Source organism: Rousettus aegyptiacus, unplaced genomic scaffold, assembly GCF_014176215.1.
Source record: "Rousettus aegyptiacus isolate mRouAeg1 unplaced genomic scaffold, mRouAeg1.p scaffold_m13_p_2, whole genome shotgun sequence".
NCBI classification, from domain to species: domain Eukaryota; kingdom Metazoa; phylum Chordata; class Mammalia; order Chiroptera; family Pteropodidae; genus Rousettus; species Rousettus aegyptiacus.
In genome coordinates, this window is record NW_023416295.1 from 40,616,022 (window position 1) to 40,633,810 (window position 17,789).

The window sequence follows — 17,789 nt, forward strand, 5'->3', positions numbered from 1 at the left end:
TTAAGTTTAAAAATGAGCCAGGAGACTTGACCAATGGGAAGACAGCCAGAATGTCTCTGGGGGAGAAAAGGCAAAATATAAACAATTGCATATGTTTCAATGTTAAAATGACTCCTGCCTATTTCCCTTGACATAGCAATACAACTATTTAGCCTAATAAGTTTATGTCTCATTTAATCTGAAACTTAGAACTTTTTAATATTATTCTTTCACAAGGATTATCGAGGATTGATAATATTTCAGGTTCGTGTAAGTTCAAAATAGTGAATTCTGATCCTTTCTGCCTGAAACCTGTAAAGCTTTCATTGTTTCTTCTCTGTTCTTTCCATCGTGCCCAATATTTTATGCATGTAAAATAGGTTATATATGATTCTTACCCTTGGTAATTAATGATGCTAATATGTGTAGGAAATTAAGGCTTGCACTATTCTCTCAATCTTCTCTTCATCCTGAAATCTCCAAATCTGGTTTTATAAAAGTCGAAGGTGTAGCTAATTTTTCAATAAATGTTATGAGTATCCTTAAAAATGTCACTTTCAATTAATTTTATTAAAAACATGTACTATGTACCACTTTATGATAAAAACAGTTACTATAAACAAAAGATAGAATGATTTTCTCTAATCACATGAATAGAAAAGTTTTAACCAATTTTTCTCTCTTATATGCTTAAATAGTGTGGCTATACTGATGAATTACTGAGTGTACAATAACGCTTAATAAAGAGAAAGGGAGAATCTGAAGAAATACTTTAATTCCCCTATAAACTTTTCAAGTCAAGATTTTGCTATTTTGATTGTATTTGGGATTACAAAGTTCAATACTGGTTTAAATACAAACTAGTTCTCAGAAAGCTACTTAATCTCTACTAATCTTCAATTCCCCAAACTGGAAAATAAAAGGGCTGAATTAGACCATTTAATCTCTAAATGTTTCCTAAAGTCCCTTCTACTTGAAGCATTCTGCAATTTCATTATTCTTCTTATATATTATAATTTCTCAATCCCACTAATTTTCATGCTTGTCTGAAATGTCTTATTTATTTTGTTAATAGTTAATGTTAAAAGAAATATTTCCTTGCATGAACACTGAGGGAGCATAATGTTTTCCTATTATTCAGAAGGAAGAAGCATAACCCCAGGGATATGAGATACAACATAAAAACTCTTATGATTATCATCACATATTTATCATGACCATATCACAAGAATGAGGGATCTGAATCTTTTCATCCTGATTGGCCAGTTAGCTAGAATGAAGATTTTTAAAAACGGTATTTCAAGACAATAAAAATTATTGACTTATAATGGTTCTATCTATTTAGTATCAATTACCAAAAGACTCGGTGCTTTCAAAAAGTATGATCTAAGTAATCTTTACATTTGGAGTAGAAATAGGTTTCTTATATGTATCAATATAATAGAGCTAAAGCACCAAGAAAGTTACTTGATTCTTTGCATAAGAATAGCAATGGAGTCTGTTTTCTTTTGGGTAATGAAGAAAATATTGCATAGAAGGAAGTATCCCAGGCTGTCTTCCCAGATGGGATCTTTTTCTTGAGATGATCCTCTTACTGCCACTTACCAGCCATTTTTGTACTTTCCTCCTTGCCCTCAGTTGATTGGACCAAGAATGAAAGCCCTCCCCTAGCACAGTCAATCCATTAGCTGAGCTGCTACAATGAATACTCTCAATACCTGGGTCAAAAGACACTAGCCACTTGGTCAGTGGCGCTCAAGCTAGAAGGCCACATAACCTAGAAATGGGTACCATGCATCCCGAAGTATCAGGAGATGAAGGGAAGGAGATAAGAAGGGATAGATAAAGAGTGCTATATTTCTAACCTTAGGTTGTGTTAAAAAAAAAAAATCCCCAGTAAATAGTCTTTAACTCGATCTAATTTGAGTTGTTTTTTCCCTTGTAACAAATTCTTCCCTGAGCTCAATGACTCTCAGTTCATTCCTATGATTCCAATTGATTCTCCCCCTAAACCTTCTTTTACTGGACCAATCATATTAAGTAACTCCTACCAACATTTGCAAAAGCAGATAAGGGGATTCATAGGTATAAAATGCTTTGTAGTTCCATAAATAATAGCTCTGACCAATTACATTTAATGAGATTTTTTTTTTTTTCTGAAAAAGATTACTGTTGTTATAAGTCAACTCATGAGAAGTAAAGAGACTAGAGAGTGACTCCATATAGATTCTGAAGTTCCCCTTTCTCTGTAGAAAGCAAGCTCTGGCTCTTCTAGCTGTGATTAGAAAGTATCTATTATGAAAAACTGGTGAAAATTAAAACTGGTTCATAAGAATTTTTGTATTTCTAATTATTCCCTAAGCCCAGGAAAGCACAAAACTACTTTAAATTTTTTTTTTTTTGCTTTATAAATATTAATAAATTGGCATGGGAAATGCTTTAACGTATATCAGTTTTGAAAAAGTACAAGAATATTACTTCTGACTTTGACAATTGATCTCCTACTCTAAATCCTTTTTCCCTTCATATATCTCTGATTACATGGATACATAAGGGTACACACATCAACGAGAAAAGCAGAAGCTGTGAATGACACAGACTAGGGATTTATAATGGGAGTTTGACCTTACCCAATTGTGAGAGCTGATTAAATGATCTTTGTAAGACTGTTGCTTCTATATCTAGTCCTGAGCCTGAAGATGGCAGGGCAGGCAGTAAGGAAGGAGAAGTGGACTTGAATTGGGGAGGGTAAAGATAAACTGGAACCAAAGTCAGGCTTTTATGGCCTCCAGCTTTGATGATGTGGGTGTCCTGCAGGAGAAGCTGGGACTCTTCAGGATAGAGCTTGGGAGTTAGAACTGCAGGAGCTGCCGTCCTCCACAGCCCCACACCAAGGTTAGTCAAGAAACGAACAGCAACATGCAACAGCGGCCAGCAGAGTACAGAGCCTTGAACTAACTCTCCACGTATAAAAGAATATGCCTTTGCTTCACTTTCAGCTACCAAACCTCATGCACAACATCTCTTGCCTCTTACATTAACCTGAAAGTAGGTAGGCAGGGAATTCTGGGAAATTTATTTCCAGCTTGGCTAAATTGAGATAATGCAAATCCACCATACTGTGGTTCTTGCTTGCTAACATTCTCTTATCAATGAGAAATAAACAAAGTCCAAATCTTAACTTATTTAACAAGTCATTTTTGTGTTCAAACAAGAAAAATTATAACATGGCCACATTTAAAGTTTCCATTTTTTTCTCACCAGGAACCTATGTTCAAAGGTTAATAATTAATCATAATAATTAATATTAATAATATAAATTGAATTACATTTGATTTAATTAGGTTCTTTGCAATCCACCATCTAGTAGTTGACCTGATTCCTTCTTTCTATCCGTGTCAATGTCCCTTGATCATCAGGTTGGGCCTACATTTATTTCTCATTTCCTTTCTCTTCCCAGCTCTTTCTTGAGTAATTGCCAATAATGTACAACATAGTGCAACCTATGGTTAGTTCCCATGGCTCTTTAAATTGTTCAAATTGTAAAGAGAAGGTGGCTAATGACAAATGGCTTGAACTTCTAACCTGTCCATCCAAACGGAAACTGGGTTACTGGAGTTGTTCTATTGGCTTGTTTGAAGGCAAAAACATAGCACTTTGTTTCACACTTTGGCTATTTGTAAAGCTTTTGTGGGTTATACAGTTCATATTTCATATAAGCTAAACTGTCTCCTACTGTTGGAGTTGTTTTATCTAACAGTTTTTCAATGTTTGAGAAGTCATGAACCTTCATGATAATGTATGAAAGATATGGATTTTTCTCCTCAAAAACATACAAATAAATATGCATGATACAAATAAATATGCAATTTTAGAAGAGTCAGAAACTCTCCAAACCAATCTACAGATGCTCAGAAATATTCAGACTCCAAATTAAGAAATCCTATTCTTCTTTAATGATAATGGCTATGAAGAATACTTGAAATCTATACAATTTCAATTCAAATGTATCATATTACATTGAAATCCCCTCGGGATGGAAATTCTTAATCACATTTTTTAAGACCTGTGAGTGACACTAATTATGAAACTGTTTCAAAATTTAAAGCCTACCTCTCTGCATCCAAACTGAGTCTTTTATATTTTCTTTACTATTTGACTACCCATCTGGTGTTCTAACAAAGTGCTGTGCACTTAACTGATGCCTAGCTCATGTATTTTTATAAATTCAAAATTACCAAATAGTAGATAGACATTTTATTCTGCTTAATGAAAATGCTTTCAAATTTTCTAATCATAGTTTTCCACTTGATGCATGGGCCTCAAAGTTTTCTTTCTTTCTTTCTTTCTTTCTTTCTTTCTTTCTTTCTTTCTTTCTTTCTTTCTTTCTAATTTTTAATATTTTATTTATTTTTTAAAATTTTTATTTATTTTTTAATTGAAGAAATGATTTAACTTTTTTCCCCCCATCTACCTCCCTTCTCCACCCCTCCCCTCTGGTAACCACTGGTTCATTGTCCATGTCCATGAGTCAAAGTTATTTTCATTCCCATGTGGTATTGAATAATACCAAGGTTTGCACTGTACATGATCTCCAAACAAGGAAGAAATTTTTGTTTTGGTAATTAAGTCCAGTCGCATTTAGCAATTTCCCACAATTTAAAAATGTCCAGTTATACATGGAGAATTTTTTTTAGTCATCCATATCTGTATGGATCGTCCATCATCTAAATCATAAAGTGAGGTTCTGATTTGTAATTCGTTCTGGCATGAAGTTGTAACATCTGTTTTGCACATGTTTTACCTTTTTATCCCTTTTGCTCACTACTATAGGTTTTTATCCAAAGGTTTCCAACTGCAAATGTTTTGAAATCTTGATCCTTATTCTTAAAGATAAGAAATTTTTTTTTTTTACTCAGTTTATTGTGCTTAAAACTCAGTAAAAATGTTATAGTATCAAGATGAGGAAATCCATGGATTAGGGGGGAAAAAAAGGATTTATATAGTTCTTTGTCTAAAACCGGCTTCTTTTAAATAAGGTGCTGAGGGATGATACAAAGTATTGCTGCAGCATTACTTTGCCCACCTGATAGCCCTCCTGGTTTTGCTGCACACATGACATTTGTAAGGTAATGTGGGCATACCTCCTGGGTGGGTATGGCTTTGGGGATCAGCTGGAGTTCTGTCTGTGTCCTTCATCTCCACCCAGGTGACTCCCAGAAAAGTAAGGAAGAGGGAGAATGGGTTGAAGGACTGGTGTGGATATGATGCACCTGGCAGGCGGAGACCTCACAGTAAAATATTGTGGGTGAAGACAAAAGATAGCAGTATAAAAACTGACTGATTTTTTTTTTCCCCATACTTTCCCTTTTCAGACTTCTAGCTAGTAAACAGGTTTTTAAATTCCTTGTCTCAAAGAATCTTGAGATCACTTTCTTTACTCCCTAAGGAGATTCTGCTGGGTTATTGGGAATAGAGGAAAAAGAGGGTGGCTCTGAAAGGAACATTGCAGGGGATGAGAGATTTCCTGGGACTGGATACCAGATAGAAAGAACTGTGTGGGTCATGTGTGTGTGTGTGTGTGGTGGTTCCCTACAGACTCAGAAGTCACGTACATACGACACTACTATGTGAAAGTACTAACTATCACCCATCAGAGTCCAGAAACAGAAATCAACATGCCATAAAGTTAATGGGTCTTGTGTTGAAATGGCTGCTCTTCTACTAGTCTGCATTCCTGAGATTTCTAGAAACATTACTTTCTTTTTTAATAAAAAATTTCACAAAACAAAAATTATAAACTACTCCAGCTCTATTTTTCAAAATGAGAATGATTAGAAGAAAGTCAGGAGCCACATAATCTAAATGCTTCAAGCTATTTTCCCCCTAATCACTGCAATAATTCATCTCAATACCATTCAACTTTAACATGTATGAGTGTATTTAACTTTAAATACACTCATACATGTTAAAGCATTCATTGGAGTGAAATCCTGTACATAAAATGCTACACACCACAATAAAAAAAGCCAAATGTGTTAAAATACAAGGCAAAAAATTAATAAGAAAAAAATTATCGGAATAACTTTTAACATATTCAATATTGTGCATTTGTACTCATTTATCAAACTTATAGTTTCTCTCTACATGTATAATTGGAAAGCTTTAATTTGGGAGATGATAATTTTGCAACTGTTCAATTCTGTGAGCAACAACTGAAAATATTAATTGTACGATGGTGGGTGAGGGAATCTCTGACAGAAAACACCCAGGAGTCTGTTCTAAAGCAATGCTGTAATTTGGTTGAACTATATATCCCTTGCTAAGACACTATCAAAATTAACATTTAAGAGGGTTAAATTGTTTTAAAAGTATTTTTTTTTGTACAACAGTAACTACAGAAAACACAAAGCTTTCTAAATTTGCCTAATTATATCTTCGCTTATATGCATTTTTAACAAAGAACTCACAGTAATCACTACTCTGGAAGAGTGAAGTAGACAAACCTATTTATTTTTGTTTAAAATACACACAGCTGTCCCTGTGATAGCCTTCAAGAGGTGACGTTATATGGACTCACCAATTCAGGAAGTTCCCAGCATTTAAGGCTTACACACATTTTTTTTTTCCACCACATTCTTTACATTTAGTAGTGAATGACTAAATTTGGAAATGCTGTCTTGTTACTGAATAACACTACATTCTGTCATCTAAAGACTTCTTTTATATTCAGCAAAATTCTGAAACCCAGAGTGTGAACATGGGTGCAAAAAATTCCATCAGCCAAGCATCTTTCAAGTAGCTTTAAAAAATAAACTTTGCGACACTGAAGATATTTTTATTTGCCAGCTTTGACCTACTTGTTCTTCATCAGTATCAGGAAGTTTTACTTTGAATTAATGCAGAATTATGTCCTGGGCAGTTAACAAGATACAAGAAAATATAACTATAAATAATAAGACAGATTTTTCTCTTCCACAGATAGAAATTTTGGCTTCCAGCCATTATTTTGCATGGCAAGTCATAATAGTTTCACCAGATAATTTGGAGTGATGGGCAAGGACATGAAGCAAAGGACAGACGACATCTGGGGGAGGGGAGAATCATATCCATCCCTTGCCATTCCAGCACACTACTTACTCACTCTGGGCCTCAGTCCTCTCTCCTGTAGAATGGAGATTATACCGATTATCTTACATTTGACATGAAGATTGAATACTTTGTCTGGAGAGCACATAGTGCAATATGTCAGTCATGAGACCTTGATGACATTGAATTATTACAATCACTGCTAAGGGATCTGATGAAAATTGTGGCACACGTCTATACAACTCCCTCAAATCCATTTGGATCTTCTGGGATATGATGCTTTCACTTCCAAAAGTCACATCTGTGACACCTCATCATCAGAGAGATACCTGCAGGTTGCCAGAACCTACTATTCATGCCTGGATAGAGAAGAGAAAGTACCTGGAGATTCATGTCCTCCATGTACAGACCGTGGCCACTGGTTGATCTTGTGTAGGTATAAATACCCCAGTTTGCCAGACCCAGGCAATCTGAGGTATTGCCCACATGCTTCCAGAGCTTCTTCATGGGACTGAGACAAAGCCAACCTCCATGGAACTTTGCTTAATATTGCACCTCGCTCTGCCTCCTGTCTTTCTCAAACCCATCATCTATCTACTCCCATTTTTCACTTGGGGATATTTCTTAGTAAACCACTTTGCTATAAATCTTCATCTAAGAGTCTGCTTCTAGGGAATCTCAATCTAAGGTAGTGATGAAGAAGAAGGAAGTGGAGGTGAGGAGGGAAAGTCAATGTGATAGTTAAATTTCATGTGTCAACTTGACTGGGCCACAGTGTACTCAGATATTTGGTTATTTCCGTGCGTGTTTTCAAGGGTGTTTCTGAATGAGATTAACATTTGAATCGGTAGATTCCCCTTGCCAATGTGTGTGGGCCTTATTTGATCTCTTGCAGGCCAGAATAGAGCAAAAGGCTGAGTAAAGGAGAATTTATTCTCTCCGTCTGATGCTCTTCAGGCTGGGACATCAGTCTTCTCCTGCCTTTGGATTGGAATTAGGATTTACAACATTAGCTCTCCTTGTTCTCAGGACGTCTCTACCGCCACAATTGTATGAGCTAATTCTTTACTTTATATGCACGTGCACGCACACATGCACATCTCCCCTTGTGGTTTTGTTTCTCTAGGAGTATTTAGAAGTAGGGAAGTTTCTAACATTTTTCAATTCCCTTGATTTGGAGTAAGAATGGAGAGTAGGAGGCAATAAGCTTGATTAGAGAAAGTATTTCTGTAGTAGTTGATAAAGCCAGGTCTAGTCCTCTCCCCAAGGAATATGTGGGAGCACAAAAAAATGTGCCAGACAATACATTCCTTCCCTGTTGGGTTTCCAATGTGTATAATTACTGTCCATTTGGTAATATTTTTCTGTATTAGTCTGGAATCCTGATCCTATGAGCTTGCTTAAGGTCAGCTGCTTCGGGTAAGGGGCTGTCTGTGAATCCCCAGTGCTCACTGAATATTTGATGCACAAATTCATAGCTGAGTAAATCAACAGAACGAACTTCACAGAATCATCTCATCAATGCCACATTTTGAGCATCGTAGTTTATGTTTCTTTGAGACTACAAAGCATGATGAGGAGGAGGGACCAGAAGTCAGGAGCCCTAAATCCTCACCACTGTGTTGTCACTCCGTACTTAACTGACTTGGGGCAAGGTATCATCTTTTTGAGCTTCGGCTTCTTCATTAACATATTAAAATGTTTGAATTTCAAATATTCCATAAGCTTTAACATTGCATTTTGCTGCTAGAAAGAAATCAGGTTGAAAAGAACAGAAAACACAGTTTTTCTATTTCAACACTGTAAAAAATTCATGCAGAATTATGACTAGTAACCACTTCTAGGACCTAAGGTATATAAAATTTTGCAGTTCTCTTTAAGACTACAAAATTATAAATTCAAAACTAGCTACAAAGGTATATATTATTTTAATGATAAAAAATCACAACAAATTAAAAAGCTCAAAAGTTATACAGCACAAATATCAAAAATATAAAATAATATATTTTACTAATTAACTGCCTAACACAACTCTATTTTCCTAAATTTGGGGGCTATATACTCTGATTGCTTCTTCACATTATAATAATTTTGCAGTGTCATAGTTGAAATAGAAAAACAATTTAGCCTTGTTTTTTTATAATTGAAAAGTTATTTTTTATTGATAACTTCAAAAAATGTAATGATTTTGACATCGGAGCTTTTAAATTCCATTGTGAAATGCTAAGGAAGTTTTTGACATTTTGAACCTTCTGCCAATCTCCTGTCTTTTCATTTCTTATTTGGCTTCCACAAACTTATTTCATATTAGTTATAATTGAATATTTACCTTATTAACAATTATGAAAAAATATACAAAATTAAATTGAAGTAAGTCAAACCAAACTGCAACTTTAAATTGCCATTCCACAGTATGGAACAGTATAATTGTATAATCAAATTCCTCTTCTATCAAATATATCAACTTACTGATATATGTCAATTTCCTCTTAGATAAACTAAGTATATTTCAAAGGGTGATTTTTTTTTTTCATAATGAAAACTTTCAAATGTGGAACAAAAGCACAATAATCATCCAAGTACCTACCACCTGGATTTGACAATCGTTAACATTTTGACATATTATTTCATCTGTATATTATATTTGTCATTTCATAGTGCCAGTGGCAATTTTGCATGATACTTCGCTTGAACCTGATAGATTTCTTTAAGTAAAGATGAGTGAGATTTTCTAAAATGTGATATGATATGTTTAGATGCATAAAATATGCAACTTTTCACCCAGAGGTATTCACAGTGTAGTGCGGCAACAGGTTTGCTGATGAATTCTGTCTTGTGCAATTCCTCCATATAATGCATATATTGCATATTTAACTGTATATGCTACACTGGCCAATATATTCCTGACAGGAGAGAACTTGCTTTTTGATTAGGTATGCATGAAAATCAAATCCCCAGCTTCTCAATGCACACATATTCCGATTGGACAGCTTCTCCCAAATTAACTGAGGCTCTGCTCATTTCAACCCATCTGTTTCCCCCATTTCTCATGCCCTTCCTGCACCAGGCACCATAGTTCACATTTGTTTAAGAATTCTGCCCATGGATATAGCAAGTGTATTCCTAGATGTCATTAGTAGCCCTGAAGAACCAGCAATTACTTCACTTGGCACAGCAGTGATTGTAAGCAAAATTAATTATCCCATATATTTTAAATGAAATCTTCAAAATGTTCACAGCCATTCTAATTTCTCCTAATATGAGAGCAAGACAGTGAGAGAGTGGGAGGGGGGCGAGGTGAGAGTGAGTTTGGAGAAATGGGGAGAGTTGTAAGGGAAAAGAATTCTGATTGAAAAGAAATAATGGTCTTTAACAATTATACCTAAGATAGTTTTCCTTGGCAAATTTAATGTAAATGGCTTTAAAAGGACTCTGTAAGTGAGGGCCTGAAGTTGTAGTTGCAAGAGCTTCATGGTATAACTGTATTTGTACCTGTCTGCCCTCATAAATCTCTGGTGAAAACCAAGTCCAAGACACACAGAGCTGGGATTATAGAATCATATTGTGAATGGGCTTATGGTTACAAGGGGAAAATATTGTTAATTCCTGAATGTACAAGCTGAAGTATTTAAGGATAAAATGTCCTGTAATCTATAATTCACTTTTAAATGACTTGGCAAAATTATAGAGCTACATACACATTGATGAAGAAATAGAGCAAAATGTTAGCAACTGCTGAACCCTGATGGTATGTATATAGATGCCCATTGTACCATGTTTTCCATATTTCTGTGTATTTGAAAATTTTCATAACAAAAGTCTAAAAATAAGGCATTATATGAAACTCACTTACTCAACAGAACAGAAAACTGGGGCTCAGAGGAGCCAAAGGACTTTTCTAAGGTCACAGCACAAGCTGCTCCACATTCTCTGTGGCTGCTTCTCATGACGAAAAGAGCCAGGTTTCTCACTTAGGGGTTTTCTTGGGGTTAAAGTTCAGGTTTGCATTTGATTCCTCATTCTTCACTACCTCCTGTTGAACACAACAGAAATGCATAGGGATTGTGATCAAAACACTAAAGAGTATGATTGTTCCCATCTCCCATTCCTGAGTATGGTCTAGGCAGTGGAGGTGACCAGGTTATAATTCAGTTGTCCACTAACACGTCTGGGAGTGGACACAAAGCACTTTACTGGATCTGTTTAGCTGATCTCCAAGAGTGAATCTCTTGGTTACATTCTAATTCTAGTGTTTGTTTGTATGTGTTTAGCAGTTTTCTTTAATGGATAAATGAGGTATTATTCTCTCAAAGAAAGCAGATCACTTGGGGAAATCCAGAGAATGCTTTCTCTTATATGAGGAATTTTTACAACCATATGAAAAAAACTAAGGAAAAAGAAAAGAAAGATGGGTTTACCTAACCTTAGCTGTAATGTCTACAGCACTTTGTGATTTTGCTTTATAGAAACTTCCTAGGGGGTTGGTCAGTTCATGATATATATTGAGTTTGTTTTCTGTGTCCACATCAATCCTCGTACAAAGCTATCACAGGACAGATAATGACAAAAGGAAAGATATCAAGAGCAAAAAAAAAAGGTACAGACAAAGAACACAAGAATTCATCTGTGAACAAAGAGCCGAGGATATAGTGGGAGAATCCCACTGGAGCAAAGAGCTTCAGACCCCTGTAGGATGTGCAGATACCACCCTATGGGAGAAATGAGCCTGCCAGATACTTCAAGTCCCTAAAAACTATGGGGAGCTAGAAGTACATCAGTTTTCCAGGGTGGCTCTTTCTAGTAGGTTAACTATCTGCACCCCCAACAGAAGGAGTGCATCAATATCACTAATAATACTGAACATATATTATGTATTAGGCATTGCTCTAAATGCTTTACATTTATTTGCATATAGAGGAACGAACTAAAGTATAGAGAATGTAAGTAACTTCTCAAATTCACAGAGCCAAAGTTTGAACATGGGAATCTCACACCAGAACCCTCACTTGTAGCCATTTACTCCTCTTATTATAGTTATTTAACTTTTCTCTATCTTTTGTCACTACCAACCAACGACCTCATTCTCTGCTCTGGATATTATAAACACTCTTGCTTGTTAGGAGGTAATGCTTTCTATATAGGCCCTGCCACTGACTTTTCTCTATGTGTATTTATGTTCCTGTTCCCACTGAGAACTTACTTTATCTCTATCTCAAGTCAAAATTTCAGAAAGAGAAAATCTGTCTCTATCAAACAGTTATTATAGTAAAGTACCTCATCTTTCTATAATTTGGCTGCCCTCAGTTCAGATTCCTGTATTAGTTACCTATTGCTGTGTAACAAGTTACCCCAAAATGTAGTGGCATAAAATAGTTACTTATTAGGCTTATGGATTTTGAGGATTAGGGATTAAGGCAAGATGAAGTAGGGACCACTTGCTTCTGCTTCATTATGTCTGAGCCTCTTTTGGCAGACTGAAAGTCTGAATATTATAACCATATGAAGATTCAATCTCTCACATATCTGGATAGATGCTGAGAAGCTCAAACAGTTGGGGACAGAAACAGCAGGGTCTCCTTGAGTCTCTCTACATCTATATATCTCCTCAAATAATCTCTCTGGGATGGTGGCTTCAGAGTATTGGGACTCCATATAATCTCAGAACTCCTAAAGCATGTATCCCAAGAGAAAAGTCCAGGGGAAAACTGTACTGATTTTTTTATGACCAAGACTTGAAAGTTAGGAACTCTTTTAGTATCAGGTTCACTGAGACTCTAGGTAAAGAACCCTAACCCAAAAATATAAAAGAGGGTAGTGGCGGAGTGAGATACAAAACTGCTCATGGAAACATTCATTTATTTGACAATTTCTTTATGGGTCTCCCTGGCCTCAAAGTTACAATCTTCATCTCCTTTGTAATCTATGCTACAGTCATCTGGCTCAAAATGCTAGAACTATGATTATCCCACTATAAAATTATTTTGTCTCTCTAGAAACTATTACTAGCCAAACTTAGCTTACAGTCCTCTTCCAATATGAAGCCTCAAGATGATGAAGAAAAAAGGATATATATTTTCAATGTGATATGAGTTTATTTGAAGGGAGAAGTAACTACATCATTGCATATGGAGAGTATAGATGACTCTGGGTGCTACTCTCTACCTCAACCCCTGGACTATGTGGTATTTTTCCCAACCTTAAGGGCAAGAGTCGAAAGACAGATCTCCTTCAGTTTGGAATTGAGCAAAGAAGATGCTGCAGACTCTATACTGTCCCAAGAGGAAAGGGACTCTATTCATCCTCCTTTTAAAATAATTAATTTGCATGTGTCTTACAAATATGATTGCAATGTTTATTCTATTGTTATAATTCGATTATAGATTCTCTCATTAAATTATGGTTATGTTCCCTAATTTACAGTATGGCAAGTACTTTATGATAATATTTTTAGAGAATAAGCAGTTATCAAGAGATTATGGTTCCCTGAACACTAGGAACACATTTTATTTTAAGGAGTTCTAAAATAACACAATGAACTTTTCCCTCTTGGAGGTATTATTTACAGTTAGATTTACAGAAGGCCTTAGGTGGTTTGTTTCTTTGTTGCTTTCAGTAAATCATCTTCTCAAAGAAAGTATGGTACTGCTGCTTTTTTAAAGAAGATAAATCCTTTTTTGCCTTTTGATTATAAGGTGATGTATTTTTCTTCCATATTAAATTTGAAAGCTAAAATCATTGACTCCAACTAGATAAAATGTGAGCAAAACCTTCTCTTTCAAGGCATTCTTTTCACATATCATTACTATCCTAAGCAAGGAATTACACAAATTTGCAGCAAAGCCATTCTCTTCTCTCTCCAACACCTTAAGAATGATTTTCAATGACCCCAAAAGATCATTTTTTGACAAGAGCTATCAAATTGATAAACCCCTAGACAGACTGTCAGGGAAAAAATGCAGAAGACAAAAATTACCAATACCAGGAATAAGAGAGGGTACACTTCTGCAGATTTTAGATTATCAATGAGATTATATGGACAATTAAAATTTTATTCCAATAACTTTGAGTACCTAAAGAAAATGGAAAAATCTTTTTGAGGATGCAACGATCAAAAATCACTGGAAAAGAAATACTAATCTGAATAACCCTATATATACTTTAAAAAATTAAACTTATATAGAGTTTAAAAATACCCCTGAAAAGAAAACTCTAGGCTTCAATGGCTTCACTGTGAATACTACCAAAAATTTAAAAGAGATTATCACTAATTCTACACAAATTCTTTCAGAAAATTGAAACTTATTCTATGAAATTAACATTACTCTGAGATCAAAACATTATAAGAAAACTATATATGACTATCTTTCACAAATACAAAAGTATGCAAATCTAACCCAAAATACATAATAGATACAATACATCATGACCAAGCGAAGCATTATATCTCAGAAATTCAAGATTAGTTCAATGTCCAAAAAATAAATCAATGAAATTCAGTATATCTACAGACTATAAAAGAAAACCATATGATCATCTCAGTAGGTGCAAAAAGTCTTTCACAAAATTTATCATCTATTTTTGAAAAAAACTCTGCAAAATAATAACAGAAGCAAACTTCATGAACCTGATAAAGGATATCTAGAAAAAAATGTATAATAAACATTATACTTAATAGTGAGAGAATAAATGTTTTTCCCCCTGATACATAACAAAGCAAAAATATCCACTTTCGCAATCTCTATTCAAAATTGTACTGGAGCTCTTATTAAGTGGAATAAGAAAAGAAAAGTAAGAAAAGGCTACCAGAATTGAAAGAAAGAATTAAACTATCTCTTTCTTCATATGACATAATCATCTACATAGGAAATTCCAAAGAAACTAAAAAAACTAAAACAATTAAGTAGGCTTAGCAAAGTTTCAGGGTAAAGGTTAAATGTCTAAAAAATCAATCAAAGTTTATACATAAACAACTGAAAATTAAAATTAAAATGTAATTTACAATAGCTCCAAAAATATGAAATACTTTGGATATAAATCTTACAAAATATGTGCAAGGTCTGTCCATTGAAAACCATAAAACATTGATGAAAGAAATCAAAGAAGACCTAAATAAATGGAGAGATATATCATCTTAATGGACTGAAAAGTTCAAAATTATTAAGATGCCAATTCTCTCAAAACTCATCTATAAATATTCCCAAGTATGTAAAATAAACAACATAGTACTAAGTAACCAATGGATCAAAGAATAAATCACAAGGAAAATTAGAAAATACTTTGAGATGAATGTAAATGAAAACATAATATACAAAAAATATGGGATACAACTAACGAAGTGCTTAGAGGGAAACTTATAGTGCAAAAACCTATATTAAAAATGAAGAAAGATCTCAAGTCGACTATGTAGTTTTCATGTTAAGAGACAGGAAAAAAAAGAACTTTAAGCCTAGAGAACCAAAGGAAAGAAAATGATAAGGAGTAGAGTAGAAATTAATAAAGTAGAGAATATAAAAACAACAGAGAAAATCAATAAAACCAAAATTTTTTTGAAAAGATAAATAAAATTGAAAAAAATTGACTAGACAGATGAGGAAAAAAGAGAGAACACTCAAATTACTAAAATCAAGAATGAAAGAGGGGACATTAATATGGGCCTTATAGAAATAAAGTTTTATACGAGACTGCTAAAGGTATACTAAAGGGAATACTTAATATTGTATGGCAATGAATTAGATAATTCAGATAGGAAATTATTTGGGAAATTTTCTTTTGAAAGATACAAACTACAAAAACTGATTCAAGACAAAATAGAAAATCTAAATAGACATAACAAGTAAAGAGACTGAACTATAGTTTTAAAACAACATATAAAGAAAACTCCAGGCCCCAAATGATTTCACCAATTAATTCTACCAAACATTTAAAGATTTTATAGCAATTCTTTACAAATGTCCCCTAAAAATAAAGGAGAATATTTCCAAACTCATTCAATGAGTTCAGCATTATCTTGATAGCAAAATCAGACAAAGACATCACAAGAAAAGAAAAGCACAGACACAGAAACCTTCAACAAAACACTAGCAAATAAAATACAGCAATACATAGAGTGGAGTTTATCCAAGGAATGCAAGGATGTTTTAATATCCAAAAATCAATCACTGTAATATGCCATATCAATAGATTAAAGGACAACAACACTACTTCATTACCTCAATAAATACGAAATTGCAATTGACAAAATTCAACACCTTTTCATGGTAAAAACACTAAATAACATAGGAATATAAGGAAACTTCCTCAATCTCATGAAGAGCATCTAAAAGAAAAAAGAAAAACACAATGAAAGATTGAATACTTCTCCCCTAAGATCAGGAACAAGACAAGAATGTCTAATTTTTCAACTTTTATTCAACATTGTTCTTGAAGTTCTATCTGGGGCAACTAGAAAAGTAAAAAAAATCAAAGTCATTTAGATTGGAAAAAAGGAAGTAACACCATCTCACAGATAGTCTTAAGGAGCAAACGCACACGTGCGTATGCACACAGACACACACACACTTGGAGGGGAAAACTTTTTAGAACTAATAAGTTCAACAAAGTTATAAGATATAAGACCTATACACAAAAATTAATTGTGTTTCTAGACACTGTCAATGAACATTCTGAAAATGGGATATTCCTGTCCAATAAATAAACAAACCTCAATCTTTATCTCACACCATATACAAAATATTTGAACAGATATTTCACCAAAGATGATACACAGTGTCAAATGAAGACCTAAGATGCTCATATCATTAGACATCAGGGAAATGCAAAACTACATTGATATACCACTACATACCTATCAAAATGGCTTTTTAAAAAATGACAATACCAGTTGCTGATAATGATGTAGAATAACTGGAAGTCTCATATATTGACAATGGAAATTCAAAATGTAACCATATAAACTTACCATATCACTAAGAAATCTTATTCTTAGATACTTGACAAATGAAATTCATGATGAAATACCGCTCAATAGTAAAAAGGAAATCATTATTGTTACATGCAACAACATGGATATTGGTAAGTGTAGTATGCTAAGTGATAGAATCCAAACACCAAAAGCCACAGACTGTATGATTTCACTTATGTGATGGTCTTACAAAGGCAAAAGTATAGGGAGAGAAAACAGATCAGTGATTGTCAGGGGCTGAGGATGGTGGACAGGTTGATTACAAGGGAGCACGGGAAATGGTGGAACAGGAGTAAAGTTATTCTATATCTTGATTTTGGTGGTTGTCATACCACTGTATAAGTTTGTCAAAACACAAAGTTATACACTAAAAATTGTGAACTTTACTACATGTAAATTATACCTTAAAATAAAAATAATAAAATTAAGCAATTAGATATTTATGAGCTCTAAAAACTTTTCAAAACTATTTCATTTTCAGTATTTTTGCAATTCAATGATTTTTTTTTAAATGCCTACAGCACCTGGTATTCTTTGGTGGTCTCCCATCCAAGTACTAACCAGATCTGAACCTGCTTAGGTTCCAAGATCAGACAAGGATTGGGCATGTTCAGGGTGGCATGGCTGTAGACTTCTCTGATCTTATATAATAAAAACACTCAGATATATCTGACATAACTCAGATATATGTTCTAAGTTTGGGCTTTAAACATTTTATTATGTTACCATGATCCAATACTATCTCAAAGAGCCGAATGAG

At 34.2% G+C, this 17,789-nt stretch overlaps 1 long non-coding RNA gene and 1 pseudogene across 9 annotated transcripts in view; both read right to left on the minus strand.

Annotated features, from left to right (window-relative positions):
• LOC107520629 overlaps window positions 1–17,789 on the minus strand; it is a 232,097-nt gene that overhangs the window by 105,460 nt on the left and 108,848 nt on the right. The window lies entirely within an intron of this gene.
• LOC118614198 lies at window positions 17,542–17,661 on the minus strand (annotated as a pseudogene).